Source organism: Festucalex cinctus, chromosome 18 (genome assembly GCF_051991245.1).
Source record: "Festucalex cinctus isolate MCC-2025b chromosome 18, RoL_Fcin_1.0, whole genome shotgun sequence".
Taxonomy (NCBI): Eukaryota; Metazoa; Chordata; class Actinopteri; order Syngnathiformes; family Syngnathidae; genus Festucalex; species Festucalex cinctus.
In genome coordinates, this window is record NC_135428.1 from 1,565,069 (window position 1) to 1,576,607 (window position 11,539).

The following is an 11,539-nucleotide window of genomic DNA, read 5'->3' on the forward strand; positions in this document are numbered from 1 at the left end:
TCGTTTGTAATTGTTCAATAATGTGATAAAACAATAAGCGTGCCGTTATAAGACACGCATCATTAAAGCCGACAAGGAAAAATAGTTTTGAAAAAAAACAAAAACAAAAAAACCTCAAGAAGGATCGTCGATATTCCGTGTGGTTGGTCAATCAAAGTCGTGGTGAAAGTTTCAAGGAGAAGCAACTGCGATACGATACAAAACTGCCCTCCTGTGGATAACTGCAGCAACTACATTCGGGGTGGCAATGGGGATTGTTTGTTCGTCAGCGGTTAACAATCGTTGGATTCGTACTGGAGTAGATTACATAGTTGACTACCAGGATGTGGATGTGGGAATTGAAAGTAATACCCATTAAAAAAATAATAAATAAAAGAAAGAAGTATATGATGGTGTTAATGACTCGCGGGAAGGCGTGCCACTTGTCAGATTACAATCAGGATACTCATGACCTTCATTAATTTTTGCCGAACGGAATGTGAACAGATGGCCCAGTGGAATAAGAGAACGACTCCCGTACCAGTGGTACCGGGTGCGATCCCCGCTTTCACCCTCATTTTCAACCATTTGAGAAATAACCCCATAAAAGCAGAAAGGTCTGGTATCGTACCCGTGTCTGCCGGTACCGAAGCCCTTGTCACAATCCACTGGACTAACTTGTCGGACGCAAATACTGGATCTTATCGCATTTATTGGGTTTATACACCCCTGTGGATGCTCTACAAATACATGTGATAAAACTCGCGCAGCTTCAACCATGATGGCCGAATGGTATAAAACTTTGCCTCCGGTTCAAGCGATCCGGGTTCGATCCTCGCTCGCGCACCTTCGAACATACATAAGGACGAAATGTAAAGGTTGCAGAAAACGAGGCTCGAACACGAGAACAAGTAAACCAAAGACAATGTCGTATACCACTCGACCATCTTGGCTTTGAGGATTTGTGGTATTTCGGTTCTATTCATACAATCAATGGTTATATTTTGCACTCATTTTTCACTCTAGGGGATAATTACGACAAAAAGAAAAAGATTCGCCAAGCGAGCATAGTCGAGTGGTTAACGACTCGGCTTCCGGTGCAGACGAGCAGGGTTCGATCCCCGCGTCCAGTAACTCACAGTTACTCGCTTTTATCAAGATTTTCTGTCTAAATGCAGTTCAAATACTTTTTTTGTTCTTCTTGCTAAATAAAGCTTTTGAAAAAAATAGCACGTGATGACGTTGCACTGAAAAGCTATTTAAGCTGCGACTGATTAAACAAGCGATCTTTCTTCACCAGCCTGACAACATCACGTCGACATCCTCCGCCTGCTGTTCTTCACTCATCTCGACAAGATGACCAAAAGCTTTGACATGAGGTTTGTTCAAAGATTCTTTTTTTTACACTCGTGGTTGTAACTTTTAACATGTTCACCTTTTCAGCGTGCAAACACCTTGCTAACATGCTAACTCAAATGTTTGCTCGATCGCGTCAACCGCGTGCTGAATTGGCACAAACTCATTTATTTGACACGTTTGGCAATACATGCTAGTGGTAAGTAAAGTACTTAATTGTTTAACGTTTTAGTTATTAAACGTCTAAACGGTACTTGGAAACGAAAGTTCTTTAATAACACGACGCACTTTTTAACTATTTTCATTTTCCAGCGTCTGGAGAAAAGCACCGTTTGACAAAAGGTAGGTTGCCAGCGTTTGTATATTAACTTCAAATTCTAATCAACTCTTAACTAATTTTTAACTTATCCACAGGCTTGCATCTTGAAGCGAAATAACGTTGCTTACTTCCCCTGTCTTTTTGGCCATGACTTTCGTTTATTTATTTTTTATTTTTTTTTAAATCTACACTGGCTAAATGTGCTTGCATGTTTCGAAGCTAACTGTCATGTCAACGTGTCTTTCAGCCCAGTTAGCAGGCAGCATGCAGCAGGCCATTGCCACGCTGTCCAACTCAGCCCTGTTCTCGTCACTGGTGGAAAACAAACACTCATACACGTTTAAAGGTGATATCACGTTTTAATATTTAAGCACATGGTTTAGATGACTGAAGGAAAGTAAGGACATTCCTGACGTGCTGCTTTTTTTTTTTTTGGTATGTGTGCGTGCAGGTAAAAAAAAAAAAACCAGCATCTTGACTTCTCAACCAACCAGAGCTGCCTGAGAAACAAGAATTGTGTACGAGGCTGCCCATCGCGGAGTTTGAGCATGCTGCGAAAACAAAATGGCTGCCGTTAACATTTTGATAAACATATTTGAGCAGCGTCTTTTTGCAGTTCCCCAAAAGCTGCATTGAACTGCGGAAAAAGGTACATTTACCTTTTTTTGTGTTGACGCGTTCACGTTGGTGTTCTTCTGCTTGTGTCCACTAGGTGGTGCCAACGCATCTCTGGGCCCTGGAGAAGTTCAACTGCTTTTTTTTTTTATTTTTTATTTTAATTGAATTGGTCATCATGGAGAAACGGCCCGCCACCAAGATCCTGGGAAAAAGACAAACTTGTACATTATCTTAATTTTTTATTTTTTTTTAAATGTTGACACGTGTTAATAAAGTGAAGTAGAATCTGGCCTGGTTGTCGTACTCTGTCAACGTTTGCCACTTGAAAGTTTTCTTGGTCTGCTTCCTGTGAATGCAGCTGCGTCATCACCGACAGTCTCAGACACTCGCAGGTCATCTTCTGTACTGGTGGGTTTCATCTTGTCAAATATTTGCTGCATTTAAAACAAAAAATAATTAAAAAGCACATAACATGTCATTTCTTTTGTTGCAGTAAACCGTTGGACAACATTTGCTTTCTTGGTGCTGCATCGACGTCGTCTGCTCGAAAAAGTTGACGCAATTGACGGTAAGCTTTGAATTGGGGATGCACCGAATTCTCTGCCACTGAAAATATTCAGCAAAAAAAAAAGTCATTTGGCATTTGGTTGAAATAAAATTAATGACAAAATAATATGGGCGAATTTGGATGTTTGTTTACATTTTGAACACCAACGCGGGCGTGAGTGTCGGACTTGATGCTCGTTGGCGTTTCGCCGTAGTGCCGGCAAATTTATTGTTACCAAAAACTTGAGTTGGCGGATTCGTACAATAAAAATGTCAACGCATTTTTCTTGGCGCGCTTAACTGGAGCTTGAAAGTGATTTCAAGATGAAGTTGTTACAAACTTTTGGGGCTTCTTAAAACTATGAATAGACGAGTCAGGTGAGCCCTCGCGCCGTGTCGCCGATCCTGTCAATACTCGAAACCTCAAATTAATGTTCGAATCTTTTTTTTTTTTAACTGAAAAATTATTTTGAATGACTCAAGTCTCAAAGTTAAAAAAAAATAAAATAAATTGTAAAAAAAAATATGGCTATAGTGTTTCACCCACAAATTTTCCGAGGTTCAAACCTGTCACAAGCCAAGTTTCAAAAAAGGCATTTTGGCATTGCTCTCCCTTGGCAATATTTTGTTTCCCGTGTTGAAACGTGTGAAAGGCGATCATTTTTAAAACTTCATTTTAAAAAGATGCTTTACTTATTTAGCCATTTTTGGCAGTCAAACAACATTTTGCCTATAATTTTTATCTTTTCATTTTTTATGTACAATTAGTACCTTTAAAACCACATTTTGCAACTTGCTGTCGACTGAAAATGACATCACAAAAGGTCTCAGGTAAACAATCACAGCTCAGCTTGTGAATGTCACATGACCAAACCTAGGAAACAAGCTGAGCTGTGATTGGTTACCTGAGCCTTTTGGTGATGCCATTTTTAGTCAACAGTCAGTTGCAAAATGTGGTTTTAAAGGTACTAATTGTACTTGGAAAAAATAAACAAAGTATCATTTATTATGGACAATTTTTGACTGCCAAAAATGGCTAAATAAGTCAAGTATCCCTTTAAGTATGAATCTAATGTCTGGTCTATATAATAGTAAATTGTATTTTAAATTAATAACTTTTCATTGTGATAATGAGCTAACTGAGTGAAGTATCCGTTTTAAGGTTGAACGACTGAAAATGTTTTCCAATGATATTTTGGAACTGTAATTCATAGTACCATTCGATTACTCAACAGCGCCACTCACAGGACCATGGAAGAACACTGCCAAAAGTCTGCAATACTTGAAACTAACGTACTTGAAACTTGAGGGTACTTGGTGGTGGTGTGGTGGGAGCGGAAGAACACCGCCAAAAGTTGCAGACTTCCGCTGCCCCACAACACCACCAAGTACCCTCAAGTATTGACAGACTTTTGGCAGTGTTCTTCCATGGTCCTGTGAGTGGCGCTGTTGAGTAATCGAATGGTACTATGAATTACAGTTCCAAAATATTGGAAAACATTTTCAGTCTTTCAACCTTCAAGTTACAAGTTTTAAAAATGATCACCATTGACAGGTTTCAACGTGAGAAACAAACTATTGCCCAGGGAGAACAATGCCAAGAACTTTTTTTTTTTTTTTTTTCTTTTAAATCAGTTTGACAGTTTTGAACCTCTGAAAATTTGTGAGTGAAACACAGTAAATATTTTTTATATATTGTATTGATTTTTTTTAATAGTTTTTTCAGAGATTTTTTTTTTTTTTTTTTTTTTAAGTCAATCAAAAATATTTTTGGAAATTGAAACCCTTATTACGAGGATTGTCAGGATTCTGATTCCATAGGCTGCGACACGTTTCCGGGAACAACTTCAAAATAAAAGTACTACATTTATCCCAATATACTACTTGGTAATGTGAGCTTTATTTTGCAATTGACTTTAACGGCGTTAGCGCCGTGTACTGTCATGCAAACTGCCGCTGGCTTGACTACGACTTCCTCAGTAAACAGAAGTTGAACGTGGATGTGATGTCGCGTGCGCAAAAACGTATTTGCATGATCGGCGGCTCGTCGGGACGCTCCGACTCTACATTGACTATAAATTCCAATCGCACAGACAGAAAATACTCGCTCACTTTGGTGTTTAAAGGGATCGTTCGGATTTTTGACATGATTCTCAATTTCATCACCTTCAGTGTGTGCGATCAGCACCGACTTCCCCCTGACAGCGTTCTGGACGAGAGGAAAATAGTCCAGCAAGCTGAAATAAAAGCGTTTTTCTTCTAAAAAATTTTTGTGTTCAAGAGTGATACATTTGCACACTAAACTCCTTTTCTGGGGAAAAAAAGTCAGACGCCATTACTGCCTGGCACTACTTTTCTGTTTGTTGGCATCACTGCGCGTCGCCCTGTAGACGGCGAATTGATGCACTGCAGACAGCTGAATCTTCCGCTACAAGTTTTGTCATTTCCAAGGCGGAAGGATCAGCTAGCTGGCTGCAGTGCGTCGATTCGCCGTCTACAGGGCGACGCGCAGTGATGCCAAAGAACAGAAAAGTAGTGCCTGGCGGTAATGACTTTTCCCAGAAAGGAGTATTGTGATACAAATATATCACACTTTTGAACACTAATTTGTTTTTAGAAGAAAAACGCTTTTATTTCTGCTTGCTGGACTATTTTCCTCTTGTCCAACACGGGAACAGAACTCGCGTCACAGAACGCTGTCAGGGGGAAGTTGGTGTCGATGGAACACACGGGAGGTGAGGATGAAATTGAGAATCATGTCAAAAAATCCAAACGATCCCTTTGATGTACCATTAAGCCAACATGTCATTTTAATGGATAATGTGCGTCGCTAAAATGCCAGTGCTAAATAAATATTTTATTTTAATTATAATAAATGCAATGAGTTATTTTTTATTTTTATTTTATTTTTTTTACCCTGGCGTTTCAGTTTTCATCGAAGCAGTTTGTGTTTTTGGTGCATCCCTACTTTGAATGTCGGCGAGCTGCTCCTCGATGTTGTTCTGCCGCAGGTGCTGAGGAAACATGGCCGACTTCCTGGCGACGCAGCCGTGTGAGTGGTTGGCCCAAATCCCAGGAAAGTCGTCAGATCTCCTTCTGTGCTGGTGGGTTTCGTTTCGTCACAACGCAAAAACATTTTGCTGCACAACAACTTGACTCACTGATGTCGTTTTTGTCTTTAGGTCTGCACGATCTGCTGCCGCTGGCTCACAACTTCACCTGGTGATGACAAGAAGACAGCAGTCAAGTCAAACAACTTCAAGTTTTTGTTTTTCTTAAGTCAATAAAATTTAAAAAAAAAAAAACATGTTTACTTTTTTTCCCCAGTTTGCCATTTCTGCTATCTGAACATGTACTTTGCAAAAAATAAATAAAATAGACAAATTGTAAAAATTGCTGAACTTAAATAACGTCACAAAATCTCTTGAAATGTTTCAAAAAATATATCTTTAAAAAAAAATAAAAAATAAATAAAGGGGTGTGGCCAAGTTGCATAGTAGGTGGAGTTATGCAAGTTTCTGAGCAAGAAGCAATATGATTGGTGGGTCTGTCATAAGTGCCAGATTCTGATTGGTTGGCTGCACAAGTGGGCGTGGTTTATGCAAATATTTCGACCCGGTGATTTGCATAAGTGGGCGTGGTTATGCAAATTAAGCAAGATACCCCACCTGGAGCAGGAAAAGTGGGCGTGGCTATGCAAATTAATTTGCATACAGTCAGCCGATAGGTCCATTCTGAGAGGGTGTGGTCAGTTATGCAAATTAATTCGGACTTTCTTCGAAAGTAGGTGGAGTTATGTCAATTAATTCGCATGTTGAACTTTCAGAGTAGGAAAAAAGCTTTTCTGGGGCCTTGAAAAGATTGCAAGTTGGATCGTTCGGGTTGTTCTTGAAGACGTTTCGGCCTGAAGATGAAGATTGAAGCTTCAAGATGTTCTGGCGCAAGCAGGATTCCTCGATTCATGCTCAAAATTCCTCCATCTGGCCTCGAGAATCAACCGAGAACGTGCGCAAGGACGACCTGAACAATCCGCTTGCAATCCAGTCGAGGCCAAGACAATACAAGCAACTGAACGCAAAAACTCACAGCAATAAAACACGGAGACAATCTTTGCAGTTGAAAAATATATTTGACTTCAGACAAGCAGTTTTTTTTGGGGGGACACAGCAAAAATGTTACAGATAACATTTAAGTTACAAACACATGTTGACAGGCTGGACATGGAAGCAGCAGCACACGACAGCACGAGCACTAACAGACAACAACATCGTTCAATGCTTCCGGACATGCGCAGAAGATTCGTTTTCATAACATTATTTTCACAAGTGTGCAAAAATAACACCAATTGATCAATTTCAAAATACCTTAGCGTTATTTTGCCCAACAATATCATCGCATAAAGCGCATGTTCACAAGCATCGAACGACTTTGTGACATCACGTACGTCAAGTCAAGCGCACGACATTTGCCTCCAAATAGCGCACACACACACACACACACACACACACACACACACACACACACACACACACACACACACCTGTCCGAAAGCAGATCGCCGTCGACCGAGCGCAGACGCGTCCGCATGTCCTCGAGTCTGTCGGCTGCGCGTTCGTCCACGACCTCCTCCATCATGCCGGGAAAAAACAAAAACAACAAAAAAAGGAGTCAGTCGTGCTCGTTCACATCAATTGACAACATTTTGGGGTCGCAGCCGAGTCTAATGCCAAAAAATACAATTAAATAAAGACAATGACTAATTAACGATGCCAAACTGTTATTAAAGTTAGCATGTGGAAACATTAGTAAAAGCAGAACAATTTTTTAGCAATTTAAAAAAATGTATTTCTATGTTGCACAATATATCGAAAAAAGATCAATATCGCGATATTAGTCCTTGCAATATCGCAAAAGGCATGCAATAAGTTTTATATGGAATTTTATGCTTTTTATATGAATTTGATGCCAACTAAAATGTACAATAGTTGAAAATGATCAAGACATAAATTACAATTAATTAACTAAGATTACATTACGGTTGCTTATTTTTGCCACATGAAATGTTTTTTTTTTTCTTTCATGAGGTAATAAAAATGACATTTCTTTAGGTACATGTTAAATATGGCAAGAATATCGATATCGCATGTTTTTGCAATATGGTGCAGCACACATCATTTCATAGCATGTTGAAGTTGACAGAGCACATGCAACAAACAACATCCACAAGTTCGACTGACCACTCGTGACATTTGAAGACATGATCCATCTGTCAATAGATCATATCCACAACATTGTCAAGAAATAAGACTAATAATAATATTTGGACACTTGAGGTCAATCTACTGACACCTCATCACTTATCTACCATCATAACCTGTATACCAGGGCTGCACAAAATATAGGAAAAATATCGATATCGCGATATTGGCTGATGCAATATAAATATCGCAAAGACGTGCAAAAAGTTTGATATGGAATTTTATACTTTTATCTGAATTTGACCAGTCAGACTGTCAGCTTTACGTGTTTGACATTTATTAGACAAGAAAACAACAACAAAATGGAGAGAAGACACTTGGTTCGAGGACAAACTTTTTAAAAATAATAATAATAATAAAATAAAAAAATCAACTTCTCTTTTTATTTGGTTTCCACGCCCCTATTGGTGTTCCAATCCTAATAATGCAAAACATCGTCGGAGCACAGCGTACTTAACGAAAACGTGCACCGCCAACCAATAGTTGAACATTATCGAGAGGTAATTACAATTAATTAATACATTGAGTTTGATTATTTTACCGCATTAAAAAAAAAGAAAAGAAAAAAAGATGTAATTCTTTTCTTTAGGTACATGTTAAATATCGCAATAATATTCCGCAACTGTATCGCATATTTTTTCCAATATCGTGCAGCCCGACTGTATACATGAGTCCAAACAACAACAACCAACAACAGTGTACCGAATAATTTGTCCATTTTGGAAAGTCATTCGGTACATGAGCGCAACCAAAAAAGCAACTGGCTGAACCAATCGCTCTATAGGCCAAATCCAGTTCATCAACACCGCCACATGCGGAAGCAGACAACAAGTACATCATTCAGTGCTCATCCACATGTGCTCTTATTTAAGTTTTTTTTGTTTTTTTTTGTTTTTTTTTACAAATAGGATTTATTTTAATAAGTAGGCAACATAATATCAAGCTATTTTTTTTAATGCATTTGAAAAAAAAAAAAAAAAGATTTTATTTATATTTTCGAAATAATTTATTTTTCAATAATTTGGGCCACACCAATGTGATTTTAAAAAAAAGCACATGTTGAGAAGCTTTTGTGAGTCTCAGTACATCAAGCGGAAGTCAAAGTGCACTGCCAAACAGCTAAGTGGCATAGGACACGCCTCCTAAACACACAGCAAAACATCCTTTGCGTCAAAAAAAGCACACGCACCTGTCAAAAAGCAGATTTCCAGTCGCATGATGTAACGCAGACCCATCCAAGTCCCAAACGATCTCGATCCTGCCAAGAAAACACAAACGGAAGCGGTCAGTCAGGCTCATTTGCATATCGGAGGTGCTAATTTGCATAAAACACTTTGTTTTCAAACAAGTGAAAAACTCTTAAATATTCGCGTCACTACTTCCTAAATGTCATATTTGTGAAGTTTTGACGACTTTCTTTCACTTTTTGATTTTTCATAGAATGTAAGGGGGTACCATGCAGTCAGCAAGCAGATCAGTGAGCTCCAAACTAAGACACGCCCCCAAAGCGCACTCCATCTGCTGACTCCACCCTTCTCACGCCCATCACCCGCACAAGACCCGCCTTCGGCAACCGCTGCTGCCCCGCCCTCTGAACTTATGCTGCATTCGAGGATGGTCGGAAATATCAGAACTGAAACTTCCCAGTTCCGACCTTCAAAGCATTCGAGGTGAAAGTAAACAACCAAAATGGCGGATAGTGATAAATTGTTTTATATTTTGGTCCTCAAAACTCAATTTGACCTCCAGGAAACTTACCTTTTGGCAATTTTGCTGCGTTTATTGTTTTAATCTTATTTCATAAGCATTCCATACAGTTAAGTAGTTTACCGTATAATTTCATGCAGGGATATAGCGGCAATACTGTCACGTACGTTGCGTTACATGAAGTTATGGTGAATATTTATGAATGAAGAAAGCTATCTAGTTTTATACTCGAGTAAATTGTGTTTTGCCATTCAGAGTGACGTCACATTGTAGTCCGCCGGTGAAGTCGGGGTCCTTGGTTTTTTCCGACTTCGCGAGTGGAATTTCCGAGTTCACGGGGGCGCATTCCTGGTTTGAACTTGGATATTTCCGACTTCCGACCATCCTCAAATGCAACCATATGCTGCATTCGATGATGGTCGGATGTCGGACTTTCCAGACTTCAAACCAGGAAGTGTGTATCTGAACGCCCCCTCAAACTTATAAATCCCACTTTTTTTAACTTTAAGATATAGAATGTATGTATGTATAAACTTGATTGCAATTTACCGAACAAACAGTACCCCGACTTCAACGATGGACTACAATGTGACGTCACTCTACAATGCGACCCCTTTGGTAACAAGACTGTGAATGGTAAAACAAAAAATGTACACGAATATAAAACTAGATAACTTTTTTTCCATTCATAAATATTCGACATAACATCACGTAAAACAACGTATGTGACAGTATGCCGCTATCTCCCTGCATGAAATGAAATAAGATAAGATGAAGCAAAATTGTGAGAAGGCAAGTTTGCTGGAGGCCGAAATTAGTTTTGAGGACCAAAATAAAATTAAAAAAAATATATATATTATAATCCACCACTTTAGTTGTTTAATTTCGCCTCGCACGCTTTCAGGTCGGAACTGGTAAAAGTAATTCTTATAAATTCCGACCGTCCCCGAACGCAACATCAACTAAACCCGAAAGTCATCAGGAACACCTGACTCATTACATTTTTAAATGCTCAAACTGGATTTTCTTTAATCTTGCTGTTATTTATTGATTTTTTGTATTAATATTATCTCCCAGTTTCTCGTTTTTTGACAAGTAGACCTATAAACAAATTTTACATTGGACAATATATCTCGTTAGATTGTGTAAACGCACCTAAATGTTTTGAATTAATCAAGTCAACTGAGGACACGCTTAATCTGAGAAGATGGTTCTTTTTAAACAAAAAATATACTTTTAGAGGACCATGCAGTAAAAACGTAGAAAAGTTGAGCACGAGTTACCTTTTCACGACATGTCACCACTTTTCTTCAACGACGTGCAGGTCACACGGCAGCAGCCGACGTGGAGACAATATTCCTTTATTGTGGACGCTCCTGTACATGTAAACAATCGAAAAATAACCAACTAACGTAACGTGGAGCATGTGCTCAGGGAGAAAAAAACAAAAAACAAACCCCGCCAAGCCAAACACATCCTCATCTCATTTTCCGGTCGGTGTTTAACTTCCGGGTCGCAGTTAAATCTAGCGCTAACTAGCTAAAATAATCATAATAAATGCCGTAGCGAATAACGAACCAGAGGACAAATTTGTCATTAATTTCTTACTATATACAGGGTTGTTGTTGTTGTTTTTTTGCTTGTTTGTTTTTTTTAAGGGGGAAAAACAAACAAACACCTGACAGTTTGTGTCAATTCTGTTGGCCCTCTGGGGACCCCTGCTGGTTAAAGGGCCCCAAGCAGTTGCCTGCTGGTA

At 39.0% G+C, this 11,539-nt stretch overlaps 2 long non-coding RNA genes across 5 annotated transcripts; one reads left to right on the plus strand and one right to left on the minus strand.

Moving 5' to 3' along the window:
* The first annotated feature begins 1,125 nt into the window (after positions 1-1,125).
* On the plus strand, positions 1,126-6,015 carry LOC144006702 (uncharacterized). The gene is made up of 8 exons (XR_013279912.1): positions 1,126-1,358; positions 1,648-1,677; positions 1,902-2,000; positions 2,106-2,303; positions 2,367-2,680; positions 2,766-2,840; positions 5,830-5,922; positions 6,001-6,015. It is a non-coding gene; the product is annotated as an uncharacterized LOC144006702 (long non-coding RNA).
* Positions 2,000-11,255, minus strand: LOC144006703 (uncharacterized). 4 transcript variants are annotated; one of them, XR_013279913.1, is made up of 8 exons: positions 11,067-11,255; positions 9,266-9,334; positions 7,359-7,441; positions 5,980-6,037; positions 5,787-5,914; positions 2,577-2,706; positions 2,314-2,474; positions 2,000-2,205 (listed from the first exon to the last, which is right to left on the minus strand). It is a non-coding gene; the product is annotated as an uncharacterized LOC144006703 (long non-coding RNA). The 4 variants fall into 4 exon arrangements; XR_013279914.1 differs by having other exon boundaries at positions 5,787-5,919; XR_013279915.1 differs by having other exon boundaries at positions 7,359-7,444.
* Between the last annotated feature and the right edge of the window lie 284 nt (positions 11,256-11,539).